Raw genomic sequence first — 18,433 nt, 5'->3', positions numbered from 1 at the left:
TTTTTTACGCCGTTCATCCGGCGGTTTAATTGTGTTAACTTTATTGTTTGAGTTGTTAGGATCACGGCGATACCATATTTGTGTATGTTATTATTTTACACTTTTACTAAATAAAACCACTTTTTGAGGAAAAGAGTTGTTTTATTTAATTTTTTTACTGCAATTTTTTTTTTTTATATAAACTTTAACTGTTTTATACCAACGCATTATTGCCTGTCAGTGTAAAACTGACGGGAAATCTATTAGACCATGCCTCTGGCAAGGCCTAACAAGCAGTTGCTCAATGCAGAACTGGGGGCCTTTGTTAGGCCCCCGGCTGCCATGGAAACCAATCGGCACCCCGCAATATATTTGCGGGGCTGCCGATGGGGTGACAGAGGGAGCTCCCTCCCTCTATCAAACACATTAGATGCCGCATCTAATGGGTTAAACCACCGGAATCAGAGAGTGCTTCGATTCTGGCAGTTGGGGCAGGAGCCAGGCTGTGTATAACAGCCATGCTCCTGCCACTGATCGTGTGGGTACACTGGCAGTACCCCACAAGATCAGAGCGACAGATATATCCGTCACTATGCCGGAACTAGCACCGGCTTCATACATACATACATACATACATACATACATACACACACAACAAATTACACAGTTTTTACCTGTAACTTGGGCAACCCTAGGAGCCCCAGTTACAAGGGAAATTAGCCCCCTATGGTGATATTAGTCACACACAGAGCTGTTCTATGTCTGCAAATGCTGGGGGGCATCCACGTGATCATGAGATCGCTGCCGCCACTATTCACTACACAGAACTCCTTAAGTACTGTGTAAGCTGAAATCGAGAGGGCAGGAGCTTCATACCTGCAGCATACATTTACAATGGCGCTGGTTTGACATGCAAAGTATATACTATATAACATATCTTTAAAACGCATGAGTTATAGTCCATATTAAAGCCCAGAGCTGTATTCCCAATTCTGCTTATAGCTCAATTGAGTTTAATGCAATGATTTCACCTGTTTTGCATTCTGAGATAGTTATTTTCCCCAGTAATTAATAAATAGTGCCTACACTCCACTTCCTAGAATGCAAATCACCAGAAAAAGCTCTGAACAGACAATGAACCAGAAGGAAAAGCTGTGAGATTAAGCAGCCAGCAGAACTATGAATGCAGCTGTGGATGGGAACGTGCTATAACACAGGCTGTAAATAACAACAAGAAAAGTAAAGCTATATAGTTATTCAGTGTTGACTATAGATTATATATCTCTGTGCAAACCCGTGTTCAGTAGTAAACCTATGCTTTAAAGTGGTATTCCCACTTTAGGCATTTATGGATATAGATTCATGATATGCCATAAATGCCTGGTAGGTGAATGTCTCACCTCTGGGACCCTCACCTTTTGAGGGAATGGGGGTGCACTAACAAATTTGCAGATTCCCGGCTACGCATTCTCCATACACTCTAATGTAGAGGTGGCTGTACTTGTTCGACACTCTCAACTGAACTCTATGGGAGTTATCTAAAGAGCCAGCAGCTGCTTGCTCAGCTTCCCCCCTCCCCTGAGATCATACGTCATACATACTAGATTTACCAACATCACATGTACATTCACATGGGTCTTTCCAAATGAGTAATATTTTCAGTAAATTATAAATGTTTTTAGGCACCAGATAAAGAACCCTGCAAACATTACCTACAGCCAAGAATTCGCCTGTCCATCTTCCACATGTTTTTCTTGGTTTGCAATTTGTTATAATTGCTATGTTTCCTGACAATTCATTGACTTCAGCTTCCAGCAATTCGCAGAATTGCTTGTTTGTTTTTTTTAGCGTGTATCAAAGCTACAGGTGAAATTGCTAACAATTTATTTTGGCTGCCATCGTGAATAAATCAAATTTTCCCTTCCCTTTAAGAAGATCAAATAGAAACGCTGCTACATCAGTCATACATTTAAAGCAGAACGCACAGTTCACAAACGTGTCCTGCTTGGGAGTATACTGGAGTTTATAAAATAACAGAAGCAAAAGAAGCAATATGTCAAATCTACCAGATTTTTGCTCCCATTTTTATACGTTGAATTTTAATGTATTCAGGGATTCCAAGTGAGTTTGTTTTTTTCCAGCAGCAGTCTAATGGAAAATTGCAGATTTAGGCATCATTTACACGAGCGTAATATACGAGTGTGCGACGCGCGTGCTTTTCACGTACCTATATTACTCTATGGGGCAGTGCAGACAGTCTGTGAGTTTTGCGCAGCGTTTTCCGCTGCGTAAAACTCACGACATGTTCTATATTTCAGCGTTTTTTGCGCATCACGCACCCATTGAAGTCAATGGGTGCGTGAAAACCACGCAGGTCGCACGGAAGCACTTCCGTGCGAACTGCGTGGTTCGCGCAACAGCTGTCAAACTCTGAATGTAAACAGAAAAGAACCATGTGCTTTTCTGTTTACAAACATCCAAATGGAGTGTCATAATGATGGCGGCTGCACGAAAATCACGCAGCCGCTCATCATACACTGATGACACACGGAGCTGTTAAGTGCCTTTTGCGCACGCAAAACGCCGCATTTTTTGCGTGCGCAAAACGCACACGCTCGTGTAAATCAGGTCTTAGACATAATCTATTGAAATACTAAGCATTTAATATCAAACTTTACTCCAAATTCAATATTTGAATATATGGCCTATAGCATGGGTACCAAATACAGCACCCAAATAAATTGATGGCCCCATATTATACCTCGGTGTGCCTCTGATTTTACATGCAGAAACAGTTAGGTTTCCCCCCTAGAAGAATTGCTCTACTGTTGAATCAAATAACTTTGTCTACAATACACTGTTTTTGTATTTCACATCAAAAGTCCATTACCCATCAATGATGAATTATCCTATAATGAAACTCATTTCAGAGCTGCTTTTGTTGACATTCAGAAAGACCTCGGGCATGGTTCTGTCTGGCAAGAACAAATACATCTGGGGTGGTTGGTAGTTACTAACAATTTGTACATCATGTGTAATTACAACTTATCTGCACAGAAGCAAATTACAGATTTCTCTTTTTCATAGAACTTCACGCATAAAAGTTCACATCTTTTGTCTGACTATGCTTACTTACACATAAAACACTTGCTACATCATGAAAACCTCTTCTTGAGATTTTAGGACCCTTGGATTCCTTTCAAAATGTTCTTAGGAATAAATAAAGAAAATTGCATGCAAATGTCGCCACTTAGTAGTGGGAGAAACGGAATCTAAATAAGAACATATTTATTTCTAAGAAGTGTATATCAAATATACTTATCAAGTAAGGCCCTGTCCACATCTGCGTCGGGTCATTCTGTGGTTCTGCTCCGTCAGAGGAGCAGAAAAAGCTGGACGCAAGGGTTCCGTTGCAACACAGAAACCACTGGCGGCGGACGGAACACATTGACTTTAACAGGTTCTGTCGGCTTTCCGTCAGGGTGTCTGTGCTTTTACCGGAAACAATAGTGCAGAATGCTGAGCTATTGTTTCCGGTAATCTCTGCCGGATCTGCGACGGAGGCCCCTAACGGAGCCTCCAATGCAGACGTCAACTTTCAGACGCAGAAGACACTTTCTTGAAGGTTCCTTCTTAGGGCCTCTAAGAAGGAACCTTCAAGAAAGTATCCTACTAATTTTTCATATAAATGAAAAACTCTTGGCTTGTTAAAATCAATTCTACTCCCTCTACATAGAGCGCTGTGAAGGATGTGCCTACTGTATGTGGTTTACCTCCCAACTGCTACTCTGGCTAGGTGGCATTGCCAGGTAGCCTGATTGAACTACACATTCCAGTATGCCTTGGCAGGCTGCAACGGGACGTTTCTGCCATTCACATGTGGTATAGGCATGTTCAAGTAGCAGTCATGTGTTCTGTGAAGTAATGTCCTGCACAGAACCAACCATTAAGTGACATCACTGTACAGGCAACAAAACGGACTGCCAGCCATTAATGAACGTCACTTTCTGGCTGTTTCCTAGCACGGATGGTGAGAACTGGACACAATCATTGTTGATGCCCATAGGTTTCGGGGGGGGGGGGGGGGTTCAGAAATGGTAAACACATTAGTAAACATTATGACTTTCCACTTTATATATTTTTTCTCTGACAGGTTAATAAGCCCTAGTGGGTATGTGTGAGATAGAAAGTTTTGATTGTGAGCCCCATACGGAACAGGGACTAATGTGAACAATTACAATCTCTATACAGGGTATGTGGGCGATATATATAAGCAATAAAATTAAAAAAATAAAAAATAAAAAACATTTAAAAAAAAAATATACACACGCACGCGTAAATTTGCAAAGCCTTTCTAAACTGAATCTCACCATACGGAGCCATCTTAAAAATTATAATAAGAGACTGCATAAACTGGAGGCTGATGCTGTGTTTATTTGCACATACATGTCTATAGAGAAGTCTGTATGGGAACAATATCCACTAATACTTTTGCAAGGCTGCTGAGCTGAAATCTCCCCAAATTCTCTGCTGGCTTAATGTCTATAGTACAACAGAGAGCTCTGAAAGATAGGATCTCAACTAGTCTGTCAGGGAGGTGTCTGTCAAGACTGTTGAGAACTCATTTCACTAACAACCAGCAGAAAACTGAAGACATCTCTGGACTACAATATACGCTGTACCTCAGGACCAGTACAGAATGTGTAAGGCCATATACAGTATCTACAAGGTTACTCAACTTGTATCTGAACTATATGGTAGAGAGTATGAGGACACCGGATGACCTATGTGACATGGGGGACATTTCTTTCGGGAAGATTTTGGATCACTGTTGCAGGTGTTCACATCCATTCAGCCAAAGGCATCATCTCGAAGGCGTTATGGGGTTACATAGATGTACGCCAGTCATTTCTAATTATTACAAGGTAAATAGGGTTCAATAACATTGAGGTTAGAGCTTGTGCAGGAGAGTCAAGTGTTTCTACAACTTGATTTTTTTTTTATGGACCTCACTTTGGTGGCATAATTTACCACGACCCCATATACTTAGGTTTGTATGAAATCCCTATATATAAAGAAGAAACAGTTCTTGTGCTATTACAGTAGCTTTGGAACTTATTGGCAAGTATTGCAACAATTATATGGACAAGTTTCACAAGCAACATGATTCTGGGGCCCACAACTTCGTGGTTGAGCCAACGTGGCTTCAAGACGTTACACTTTACAATTATAACACGAAGTTGACTGGGGCAGTTCTAAAAGGTAGAAATATGATGATGAATTGTCTAGTTAAAAGTCAATTGGCTCTTCAGCTAGACCCATTTTATGGATATATTGGCCCATGTAATATTTTATGCCCCTACCAAAAAGGAGTCTTAGATTTGGCTAAGCAACTAATGTGGCCATGTAGTTTGTATATATACATTGCTAAACTGTTCATAGCTTAACCTACACGTTAGATATTCTCAGGAAGAAGAAAGGCTCCGATTTTTTTAAGTGCAATTTTTACATCAGAAGTGGAAGATGCTTTATGACTCTCACTATTTGTCAACAAAGCATATTCGTTCTGGTAATATGGGGATTGATGCTCTCTCCATATTCATGTGGGTTTCCTCCCATGGTCAAAACATTCGAGTCACTGTCTGACAGTGATAAATTGGCGCAACAAAATTAGATGGTCAGTCAACCACAGCCGGGACCAGTGTTCGGGAACACATTCTCTGCAAAGTCCTGCAGAACATCTTGCCCCTACATAAATGATAAAATATTCAGGTCTAGATTTCCGACTTGAGCCAGTGATCATATAGTGACCCTAATTTAAATATAATCCTAAATGCGGACAAAACAATGCAGCATGGCTCAAAAGCATCGCAATACCAGGTATATATATAAAAATAGAAATAATCCCACAGTCACAAGAGTTGACATTCTGTAGCAGTAAAACCATAAGCCAAGCAGGTTGTTTTGGGAAATGAGAATATCTGAGAAAAAATAAAAAGGTTTGCAGGAGCCGTCAAGGTGAAACGACATTGGTTGTGCATTGTTTGCATTTGCATGTACTGTCACACACCAGTAACTTCTCTGAAAATATGAATATATTTCCAGATCTTCTATACATGCGGGCTGAGAGCGCAGGGAGAGGGGGGGCTTTCACTTCACAAAAACACTATTTGTGTCTTTCTTCGGAAAATTAAAGCAAATGCATGTCTTTTTCTACAAATGAAAAGTGAAATGTCCCTTTCCCCCCCCCAAACAAATCATTGAGCTTTCAAACAGCATCTAAACATGATTCATATAATGGGAATTCTGCCTAATTATATAACCAAGATGCCTCAACTAATTGCTGGGAGTCGGGAAGGAAAAAAATAGTGCCGAAAACCAGCGTGAAATCATTATGGCGTGAAATCATTCTGGTTTATCTGGCACAGGATTGCAGTTACAAGATGAGATATTAAGTCCAGTCTTTGCCGTTCCAAATGTATCCAACACAAGCTATACAACAGTAATGTGCTGTATACTGGTCTGTATAGGCAATTGGAATAGAGTGCCGGCAGATATTTGAGGGCTTTTCTTCATAATGACAGAAGTGTCAGAATAGTTTGTTCTTTCATTAATCCTTCACAGTCAGTTTTTAGGCTGGGTTCACACGAGCATGTTACGTCCGTAATGGACGGAACGTATTTCGGCCGCAAGTCCCGGACCGAACAGAGTGCAGGGAGTCGGGCTCCTAGCATCATAGTTATGTACGACGCTAGGAGTCCCTGCCTCGCTGCGGGACAACTGTCCCGTACTGTAATCATGTTTTCAGTACGGGACAGTAGTTCCATGGAGAGGCAGGGACTCCTAGTGTCGTACATAACTATGATGCTAGGAGCCCGGCCCCCTGCAGTGTGTTCGGTCCGGGACTTGCGGCCGAAATACGTTCCGTCCTTTACGGACATAACATGGTCGTGTGAACCCAGCCTTACTCACACATTCACATAACAAATGTTCAATACTTGTTCCATATTCACAACTGCTACAAAACAGGGCCGACATTATAGCAGGACATCTGAGCTGCAATCTCAGAAGAATCTTCTAAAAGGAATATAAAAAAAAAACAACTAGAAAATGATACAAAACACCATGGAAAAGTGGAACCGAAATAAAACGGATCCCATACTCGTTTGAAAGAAAATGTAAATTACAAAAACTTACATTAAATTACATGAATTATATACGGAAACTATCACATACCAAAACTCTGCCAAAGTACAGCCTTGTGATCTAAAGTGTGAAAATACAGTAATGGAAAGCTTTCAACTAGGCCTGTGCAAATTAAACGGCATCCTTAGGCTCAAAAACAGAAAATAATGTACTAAGACACGATGTAATAATATACTGGAGAAATATGGCATGGCAGGTCAGAAAAGAAAACATTGCTACCCCACAGCTGCTTTAACCCCTTCCCGCCACAGCCATTTTTCGGATTTTCACTTTAGTTTTCTCCTCAATTCTTCCATCAATATTGCCAAATGAAGGTTTGATTTTTGCGCGACTAGTTGTCGATTTTTACAGCACCATTTATTATACCATATAAATGTAGTGTGCAACCGGGGGTAAAAAAATATTTGTGGGGTGCAATAGGAAAAAAACAGCGATTCCTCAATCTTTTGGGTGGTCTTGTTTTTATGTCTTTCACCGTGCAGTAAAAACAGCATGTTAACTTTATTCTGCAGGTCAATATGATTACAGCGATACCAAATTTATATAGTTTTTTTGTGTTTTACTACTTTTACAAGAAAATAACTGATTGTTAAAAACGAAGTATATGTTTTTTGTCGCCATAAATTTTTTACTTTACCGTCGATTTTGCAGTATGAGGGTTTAATTGTTGCGGTGTGTGCTGCACTTTCTATTGGTACCATTTTGGGGTACATGAGACTTTTTGATCACTTATTTAATTTTTTTGTGGCAGATGAAGTGACCACAAAATAGCAATTTTTACGGTTTTAATTTTTTACGGCGTTCTCCGTACAAACTAAATAATGATATATTCTAATAGTTCAGACTTTTATGGACACGTCGATACCATACTCACCTATGCAGTGACGTCATCGCGCTGCCTTCGCAGATCCCATGAGACTAGCGACCAGACCAGAAGACAGCACTGCATCGGTAAGTATGTGTCATCGCGTCGCCGCAGATCCCATGAAGACGAGGGACCTTACATGAAGAAGACAGCGTTGCATTGGTGAGTATGTAGGGCATTCATGTCGGCCTGTGTGGCATCATATACAGGGGGGCTGTGTGGCATCATATACAGGGGGGCTGTGTGGCATCATATACAGGGGGGCTGTGTGGCATCATATACAGCGGGGCTGTGTGGCATCATATACAGCGGGGCTGTGTGGCATCATATACAGGGAGGTGTGTGGCAATATATATACAGGGAGGTGTGTGGCAATATATACAGGGAGGTGTGTGGCAATATATACAGGGAGGTGTGTGGCATCATCTACAGGGAGGTGTGTGGCATCATCTACAGGGAGGTGTGTGGCATCATCTACAGGGAGGTGTGTGGCATCATCTACAGGGAGGTGTGTGGCATCATCTACAGGGAGGTGTGTGGCATCATCTACAGGGAGGTGTGTGGCATCATCTACAGGGAGGTGTGTGGCATCATCTACAGGGAGGTGTGTGGCATCATCTACAGGGAGGTGTGTGGCATCATCTACAGGGAGGTGTGTGGCATCATCTACAGGGAGGTGTGTGGTATCATCTACAGGGAGGTGTGTGGCATCATCTACAGGGAGGTGTGTGGCATCATCTACAGGGAGGTGTGTGGCATCATCTACAGGGAGGTGTGTGGCATCATCTACAGGGAGGTGTGTGGCATCATCTACAGGGAGGTGTGTGGCATCCTCTACAGGGAGGTGTGTGGCATCCTCTACAGGGAGGTGTGTGGCATCACCTACAGGGAGGTGTGTGGCATCACCTACAGGGAGGTGTGTGGCATCACCTACAGGGAGGTGTGTGGCATCACCTACAGGGAGGTGTGTGGCATCACCTACAGGGAGGTGTGTGGCATCACCTACAGGGAGGTGTGTGGTATCATCTACAGGGAGGTGTGTGGCATCATCTACAGGGAGGTGTGTGGCAATATATACAGGGTGGTGTGTGGCAATATATACAGGGTGGCGTGTGGCATCATCTACAGGGAGGTGTGTGGCATCATCTACAGGGAGGTGTGTGGCAATATATACAGAGTGGTGTGTGGCAATATATACAGGGAGGTGTGTGGCATCATATACAGGGAGGTGTGTGGCATATACAGGGAGGTGTGTGGCATCATCTACAGGGAAGCTGTAAATAGTGTCTAGGTGAACATTTGACCTTCCTTTGGGTGTTTTCAGGGGTTGGGACAAAAAAAGCCTGACCAATGAAATTCATCAGTTTTTTTAACGGCCATGAAAAACTGATGCAAAATGTATGTCAAACGGTTATTAAAAACGGACAGACGAACTGGAAATGGATGAAAATTTGGAGACCCACTGATGAAAAATGGCCATGAAAAACTGGCAGTTGATCAGTTTTTCATGGACATTGTTTTTTCACTGTCGTGTGAATTTAGCCTAAGGCTGTAGATGATGCCACACAGCCTCCCTGTAGATGATGCCACACAGCCTCCCTGTAGATGATGCCACACAGCCTCCCTGTAGATGAAGCCACAAAGCCTCCCTGTAGATGATGCCACACAGTTTTTAACGGTTGCTACATGTATTGACAGCCGTTAAAAACGGATCCATTGACTTCTATGGGGGCCGTCAGGCCGTTAAAACGGCCAAAAATAGAACATGTCCTATTTTTTGATGCCCATTATAAACGGGTCGTTAAAAAGACGGCCGTGTGAATACACCCATAGAACATCATTATACTGAAAACGGCCGTGTGACAACCGTTAAAAGAGCGTCAGTCACCGTTTATCACTGTCATGTGAATAAGGCCTCAGAGTTGTAATAGTGGCCACATTTATGGTTATTCAGTTTTCCCAGAAACAGATAATTAAGAAAATGACTGAACAGAATTTTTAACTACTGGACGCAAAAGAGAAACTCAGAATTTGTATTTACAGTTATTTTTCAAGTAACAATTTATACTGTGTATAATGCATTCTGATAACCGATCCAGTATCAGATTTAAGGTTTACTAGCCCTTTAAAAATAATTTCAGCTATTTTTTGCAGTCTTCAAATAGGAGAGACACATATCCTTCCTCCTTTCTTCCTGGTGAATCGTATTTAGCTTTGAAATAACATTGATTTTAAGCATTAGAATGATGAGGCACATTACCTACTGTAATAGAGACTACTGCAAAAGTAGTGATATTTCTTAACAGTGAATACCTACCTACCTCCGTGACATTTTATTGGATTACTTTCTAAACACTCTATCATGAGGATAATTATTGTCTTTCCTTCAATATAAAAGAACGCGTCTACTACAACCTCACAGTCAGATTAGGAAATGTGAATGCTATCAAATATTGCTTTAGCATAGATGTCAAGAAATCTATCAACAGTATTAAAATGATGGCCCTCAAAACAGAAATCATTATTCTTATAACTTTGACAGCAAACCAAAATTGGAAGTGCAAATACCGTGATTTAAAACCCTCAGAGGAAGAAGTGAGCATTTTATTTTATCTAGATTACAAAGTGACAGCCTGTAGTAAAACTGGGACTTTATCCTGATAGAAAAGGTGCAATGGCCTCATACCCATTGTCAGGCGTATGCGAACAAATGACATTATTAAGCCAAAGACTGTGGTTAATGTTACACAGGTTAATATACAAGAACAGGATCAGCCATCATTAAGTACTGTATGTGTATATACATACACACATACATACATACATACATACATACATACATACATATATATATATATGTGGGATAGTCACAAGATAATTATTATGTCCTTAGATTCTTAGTGTTAAGCATTAAGGCCTCATGCACATAGCCGTGCCCGTAATCACAGCCCGCGATTGTGGGCAAGGCCGGCCACCGACGGATGCATTTTCGGGCCGTGCTCCCATACAAAGTATGGGAGCACAGCCCGTAAAACGCGAAAGATAGAACATGTTCTATCTTTTGCGGTACAGTTCTATGGCACGGACACCCATCCGTAGCGATACGGAAAGGTGTCAGCGGCCAATAAAATCGAAAAGGTCCATAATTGCGGACCGTAATATGGGGATTACGGAGATTTTTTACGGTCGTGTGCATGGGGCCTTAAAGGGGTGTTTTACCATAGATATATGGATATATGGGAGCCTAAACATGATCATACATACTGGACTGTAAAGCACTTTTGGCTCCAATCGGGCATACATCCATCTGAGCCCTTAATTTGCATATGTTGCAGAACGGAGAATGTCCATGTAGTAGAGCAGAGTTCGTCATTTGGCAAAAATCTTTTATCTATGATTTACTGTAGAACTGCAGGTAAATGTACTAAACAACAATAAAACGGGTGGTCTCACCATGACAACCTCTTTTAGGAATAAATCTGGCTCGCAATCAGCTGATATACACTGGTCAGAATCCCAACACCTCAGGTAAAAGGCTAAGGCATGGGGGCAGCTATTCAGATGAAGGTCCATCCATGTAATATGGTGGGTTTGTAACAGAACAGCTCTCTGTTCGGGTCAGTTCACACGTTGCATAAATACTGCAGATTTTCTGCCCCGGAATTCATTGCAGAAAATCTGCCGCAAATACTGTAGCAGATCAAACAAATCTCAGCCACACACTGCGCAAATACGGAGCGTAAAAAACGCTCAGAAATTGAACTTCAGTGCGTAAATTTTTTTCCGCATGTCAATTATATTTGCAGAAATGCTGCTTATTGGTTGCGGGTTTTCCCCACTGAATTTAATGGGGAGTTAAAACACAACAAATAGCAGCTGTTGCGCTTTATTTCGGCGGGTTTGCAGCGATTCCGCTGCAGAAAAAAGCAACTCAGAAAAAAATGTAATCTTATACTTACCCAGGAGTCTGTGTTTCTTGGCTGCAGGCCAATCACAGGCTGCAGTGGTCTCCTGGGATGAAATGTCATTCCAGGAGGCCGGCCTGCTAGTAGGTCGGCTAAGTGCTGCAGTTTTCCGCAGTGGACGTTCCAGGCGAGAAAATGCACCACAGTTTGGTGCGGTTTTTCACCCGGAATTCCCTGTGGCGCATAGGGCAGATACGCTGCTTATCCGCCCCGTGTGAACTCAGCCTTCTGTCTCAGAGGGAGGTTTTAATATCCATTTTGCCTTAATAGAACATATAAACAGTGGCTATCTTCATGTAACAACCTATTTAAGAGACAATCCTGTCTTTCCAGTCGTCCACATACCACACAGCTAGCATCACAAGCCAGATACAGAGAATATTTAAACTAAAACTTGGGTTTGTTTGGAGACATATCAAGAGATGGCATCGGTGGTGATTCATGAGCCAAGATCCCTACGATTGGCCTGCCCTTATCTAGAGAGGGCTTCCACCAATACGGCTATGTATGTGTAAATCGGAAGCTCGAGCAATAGCTCGAGATATTGGCATTTTGCAGTTATCTTGGAGTGGCTGAATTTGCAAAGTGCAGGAAGTGCAATCATATTAGTTGCCACTTATGAATTAGGTTTCAGAGGCAGCCTAGGAGTCTTCAACTGCAAAGATGATGTAGGAGAAATGAAAGTGTCAGTCCAGTTATACTCTCCCGTCCGAACTAACATTAGGCGTGGAGAGATGCTCCTGCCCGCTGGGCGGTACGGTTGCTGTGGCAACCGTACAACACCCAGAAAGTATTATGCACGGGTCCAATTTTATTTATTTGGGCCCGATCATCTCTACGGCCGTCGTATGGTTGCCACTGCAACAGTACCACCGAGAGTGCAACAACGTCTCTCCATGCCCGATATTAGTATGGGCAGGAGAGTATAACTGGACTGACACTAAGCATTACATGGATCCCATTGAAATCAAAGGGCCGCCCATAAAATGCACAGACAAGCTGGCTCTAGCTAATAGATGGGAGCTGCATTATTGCATCCACATGCCGTACTAGGGCATATAAAAAGGGGCACATAGAAAAGGGCACATAGAAAAGGGCACATTTAAAGCAGACAACTTTTTCAATTCATTAGAACTGTTCCATCATGGGAGTTTGAGACACACAATGCTCAAAGCTTTCAGGTTAACCCCTTCCCGTCACAGCCATTTTTTGGATTTTCATTTTCGTTTATTTCTCCCCACCTTCCAAAAGCCATAACTTTTTTATTTTTCCGTCGATAAACCAATATGCGGGTTTGATTTTTGCGGGACGAGTTGTAGTATTTCATGGTACGAATTATTGTACCATATAATGTAACTGGGAAACTGGAAAAATAATTTATTTGTGTGGTGGAATGGGAAAAAACAGTGATTCCTCCATCTTAGGGGGTTCAGTTTTTACGGCGTTCACCGTGCCTTAAAAATGTCATGTTAACTATATTCTGAGGGTCGATACAATTAAGGCGATACCAAATTCATATAGTTTTTTTTTATGTTTTACTACTTTTACAAGGCAAAAAATAATTGTTAAAAATAAAATTTGTTTTATGTCAGTAGATTCTGAGAGCCAGAACTTCTTTATTTTTCCACCGATTGGGCGGTGTGAGGACTTATTTTTTTGCGGGCCAAGTTGTTGGTACCATTTTGGGGTACATAAAACTCTGACCACTTTTTATTCTATTTTTTGTGGGAGATGAGGTGACCAAAAAAAACTGTTTCAGGCATTTTATTTATTTTACGGCGTACACCGTGCGGGCTAAATAATGTTACATTTTGATAGTTTGGACTTTTATGAACGTGGCGATACGAGTTATGTTCATTTTATGTTCCGGTTATAATATAAAGCTGCCATCCCACTGTAATGACTGTGATTGACGTAAATGGCGACCGCAGCACGATCGTGGGTCCCCATGGGTTGCCATGGCAGCCGGGGGCCTAAACTAATATTGAATAAGTTATGGCCACCTGAAAGCAGTGATGATAAAAAAAATAAAAAAATTGAAGCCTATAAATTAGAAAGATATTGTTGTGCTGAATTCCTTGACCAATGGGAAGGAATAGGGCTCCTTCCTAATAAGAGCAAATATACAGCAGTTTGATTTGCTGGTACACTCAAAGGTTGCAGAGTAGCAAATGCTTTGGTCATATAAGCAAACTATGAAATAAATGGTGATGTCCACTGCATGCAGCCATTCGTACAGCATGACCGCTGCAGCATTGGCAGTAAGAAATAAATGCCACAACTGCGGGACAGTCTGTTTGTTCATTTTGCTATATATAAGGGGGCACTGAGGCAAAACTATGTCATCACATTGTGTCAAAGATACATCCATTTACCAAATCTATCCATCTACCATGTATCCATATCTACAAACACCAAACAGCATTATACAGTTTCTTATTTCATTTTGCATGACAAAAAGCCTAGGTTATAGGTGTAACAGTGTTTCTAATCTGCCTCCGTTTATTCTACTAAATTCATGAAAGCAGGAGAGGGAAGTATACAGTACACAGGGGTCATTATTTTAGATCAAGTGTTTACACGCTGCCTCAGTGAAGTCATTAACACTTCTACTAAAAAGTGGATAATTAGGTCTAAAAAGCTCATCTTCAAATTAATCATAATCAAATTTGTAGAAGAAAATGTTCCCAAGTTAAAAATAGTGTAAACTTTATATTGGAAATGAAAAGCGTAATAAATTATTACTTATCTGTCAACGTAGATCAGTAATCACTTCCCACAACCATTGAGCACTTCAATTCCGTCTGTTACAATTAGTTAGAATATGTATTCTGGGTAACGATCGTACATTTTATTCCCTTTTTCTGTTATTGGCAACATTTTTCCTTCCTCAGGGCCTCATATACAGTCTCACGCAAAGCTGCCTTGCTTCTCAAAGGTAATGTAGGTACGTAAATATATAGATAGCATTATGACTGTTTTACATTCGTATATGCATTAAAAGTAGCCTTAGCGACTGTCCAGTTCCCTGGCTGGACAGTTATCATACACCCCCATAGAGCGGTTTAACAACTGGTGGGTATAAATTAAATAAAATCTCACCCAGTCTGTGTTCATGGAGTGGCTTGGCAGGCACTAGTGAGTAATGTCACCACCAAGACTGTGCAGACGTCTATTAGGGTAGTCAGTACAGTCTTAGACTGCTGCTTCCCCCATATTGCCAATAACTGGAAATAGGAAACTGGATAGTAGCCTGTCACATAGTACTTTCCAAAACATATCAATATAATATATGTGTCAGGAAAGTCTGGTCTCAAAAGCTTGGGAAAGTCCATACAATGAAAAAAACAGAGATGTTTTGGATAACCAAGCAATGATGGAAAAATAGAACCCAGGCAATGTAGCCATATGAAAAAGATTGTATGCTACAAAATAAAAATGAACAATAAAATAAAAATGAATAACAAATAAACTACTTGTGTCATCTTGCTTTGGTTGTGTCTCAGACTGGGAAGTCCGCTTTATATGTTGTTGTTTTTTCTTTTTTTTAAAGCTCGAGTACATGGTTTCTCTCAAAAAAAGTGCACAAGGATGCGGTCTATCGCAAGCCCTCTCCCAAAGGAGAAGGGCACCCATAAACCTTCCCTGACTCTCTGAGCCAAAAGGCCCTACAAGAGTCAGGGATCTATGGCCTCCCTTCACCGAAGCTTAGGGAGAGCCCATCTTGCTCCTGGCTGCCACCCGTGTGTTAACCAGTAGCCAAAGTCTGGGTTCAACTCACCCAGAAGGGAGAGCCAGGGTTGCAGTGGGGTGAGGAACCTGATGGCCACACATACCCCCCCTAGACCATAGGAGGGATATCCCATAATGCGCCGCATCCTAAAAAGTTTTTGTGACTAATACAAACATGGACAGTCAACACACAGTGACAAAAAAATAATAATTAAACAAATAAGAATGTGTGCCGTGAAATCGGCCCGGACATGCGGCCGTAATGATAAAAATTCCTCATATTGTCCTTAGCCAGAAGGCCTATGCAAATAGAGGTTGAGTGTGCCCAAATGTAAGAAAGTAAAACGCGTGCAAATGTGCTGTCGCTTAGTAGGATCCCACCCCCAGTGAGTTCAGGTACCCCAAAGTCACCACTCCTGGGGCACTTCTGCAACTCAGGCTTTCAAACAACCCAACCACATGGCTTAGATTGGGAGGGACCGGGACACATACATTTAGCTGTTGGGCCAACCTGCGTAGACCCAGACGCTTACACTCCCTGGGTGGATACTACACTTGATCTTAGCCAAAAGGCCGAGAAACAAAGGTAGTCTGCTTTATTATATACATGCTTTGAACACCTCAGACACAACACATACAATGCTATAGGCATAAGATGTTTATATAGCCTGTAACTACTCACAATAAAAGCCATATTAACAATGTTAGAGAAATAAAACATAGTTAAGTACTCATAATGCAGTTTATCACTTGCCTTTGCAAACACTTAGAAGTTAAATTCCTTTCTTTTATGTTGAAACGAAGTCAAGGAAGCTGAAAAAAAAGAAAGAACAATGCCTATGTTATTTCCATAAATTAAGAAATGGCTTTAGTACGAGTTATATTTTAAGGGATTAAAGGACTAAGAGAAAGAAAATAATAAAATACCACATAATATAATAAAATTAACAAAAGTCTTTGTATATGGGGAAAAAAATAACTATAAGCTTCTTATGTGTCTGGCATTCATATTCCTTGTTTTAAAAACAATATACTGGTTACACAATGGGAATTATCACCAATTTCAACATATGAGCAGGTTTCCAACACTCCCAACAAAAATATGGGTCTCATTGGTACAATATATGTAGTATTTATGGCATTATTTTTGTAAATGGAAACTATATATGATCTTGTAAATTTATTGCTAGTGTAAAATTCATGCCCGGTTTAAGAGAACCTAATGGTCTATGTGCCTATGTTCTCTCTGGCTTTACCCCATCAGCTCTTGAACATAAAACAAATGAAGATAGGTGAGATACAAGAAACAACAAAAACACACAACTAAAACAGTACATAGGCATCTACACTTTCTTAAGTAAAGATATACACATAGGGATACATTATCTTTTCTTTATACATGCAGGCTGATAATCATATGGAATTAATAATAGCTGGAAAAATTTCTATAGTCTCCATCCACAACAGTACAAGTAGGTCTAACCTGATCATATATTTTCTGAAAAACTCACCTACAGAACAGTATGTAACAAACCGGGCCAGCTATACCTATGTGCACAGTAGACCTGTGCCTATATACGGCCCTGGTGTAGGGGCATTTGTTGAAGGTAAAGTCTACATTGAACAGTATATATTTATATTTAAATTCTGAGTATATTTTAATTAGGCGATCACAGTTCCTTGAGAATGAAAGGAAACCACCCAGGGAGAGGGAAGGGAAGGCTTCAGAGGGTGCTAGATTTTGAGAGAAGAACACCACAATGTTATGTTTTTCCTGTAAGAAAAGACAAACATACATGACTTAAAATGGACAGTTTCCGTAGCTTCCGAGTTCCAGAAACAGCGTAACTCACTGCACTACGCTCTTTCTGTACCTCCCATCCAGTTCGATAAACAGCGAACTCAAGGAGGCGTCCCACTTCTTTTTTTTTTTTTTTTAACATGGGAGTCCATGTGCGACATACGCCACTGTGCCGACTTATACCTCCGACGTACACTGCTAGCGCAGCGTGAATAGACACTCAAAAGGATTGAATAACTTAGATTTAATTATTTTCCACCTTCTATATAGCACATATAGACCAAAAATCTTGCTAGTCTTATAAAATGATATACGCTATAGAAAAAAAACGTACTATCCCTGGTAAATGTATCACAAAGGAGTTCTGAGGAGAATTAGTAATGCTTTCAGATAGTGGAAAGTTTCCATATTTGTGTATTTTTTAGAAATAAACAAAGAGATTCAACACTATTTTTAATTGCATTATGTACTTTTTATGAGACGTATCCTACACTAATGCTGAACTACAAATTCCAGTCAATGTTTTACGCTGATATTACGTGAGCACATATTAGACAACAACTAATGAAAACATTAATTCATTGCGATTTTTGATATGGCTGATGATTTAGACTTGTATTCAGGATGCAACTGGATGAATTCCCTGGATAAATCATAGCTGCTGTTATTATACCTGAAAGTAACATTTCTAGCAAGAAGACCACCCGATCCATTTTAAATCGATGTAATAGAATCTGGTCATCATTCATAACATGACTGTGCTGATGGTAAAGCAGAGTAAAGGTACATATGATTATGACCATTAATTTGAATAAATAATTCAAACACTTTTAGAAAATTAGCCTATTAAAAAAATAGACATTTAGAAAAATATATATATTTTTA

At 40.7% G+C, this 18,433-nt stretch overlaps 1 protein-coding gene across 8 annotated transcripts in view; it reads right to left on the bottom strand.

The window, feature by feature from the left end:
* The window catches only part of ENOX1 (ecto-NOX disulfide-thiol exchanger 1), a 686,747-nt gene that overhangs the window by 325,168 nt on the left and 343,146 nt on the right, over window positions 1–18,433 (bottom strand). For all 8 annotated transcript variants that reach the window (XM_075852278.1, XM_075852272.1, XM_075852273.1 and 5 more), the window contains one exon: window positions 16,502–16,560. The gene's annotated coding sequence lies outside the window, so the exon portion shown is untranslated. The remainder of the gene's footprint in view (window positions 1–16,501; window positions 16,561–18,433) is intronic.

The sequence above is a fragment of the Rhinoderma darwinii genome, chromosome 2, assembly GCF_050947455.1.
Source record: "Rhinoderma darwinii isolate aRhiDar2 chromosome 2, aRhiDar2.hap1, whole genome shotgun sequence".
Taxonomy (NCBI): domain Eukaryota; kingdom Metazoa; phylum Chordata; class Amphibia; order Anura; family Rhinodermatidae; genus Rhinoderma; species Rhinoderma darwinii.
Note: the sequence above shows the minus strand (reverse complement) of the source record. Positions and strands in the feature narration are given on the sequence as shown.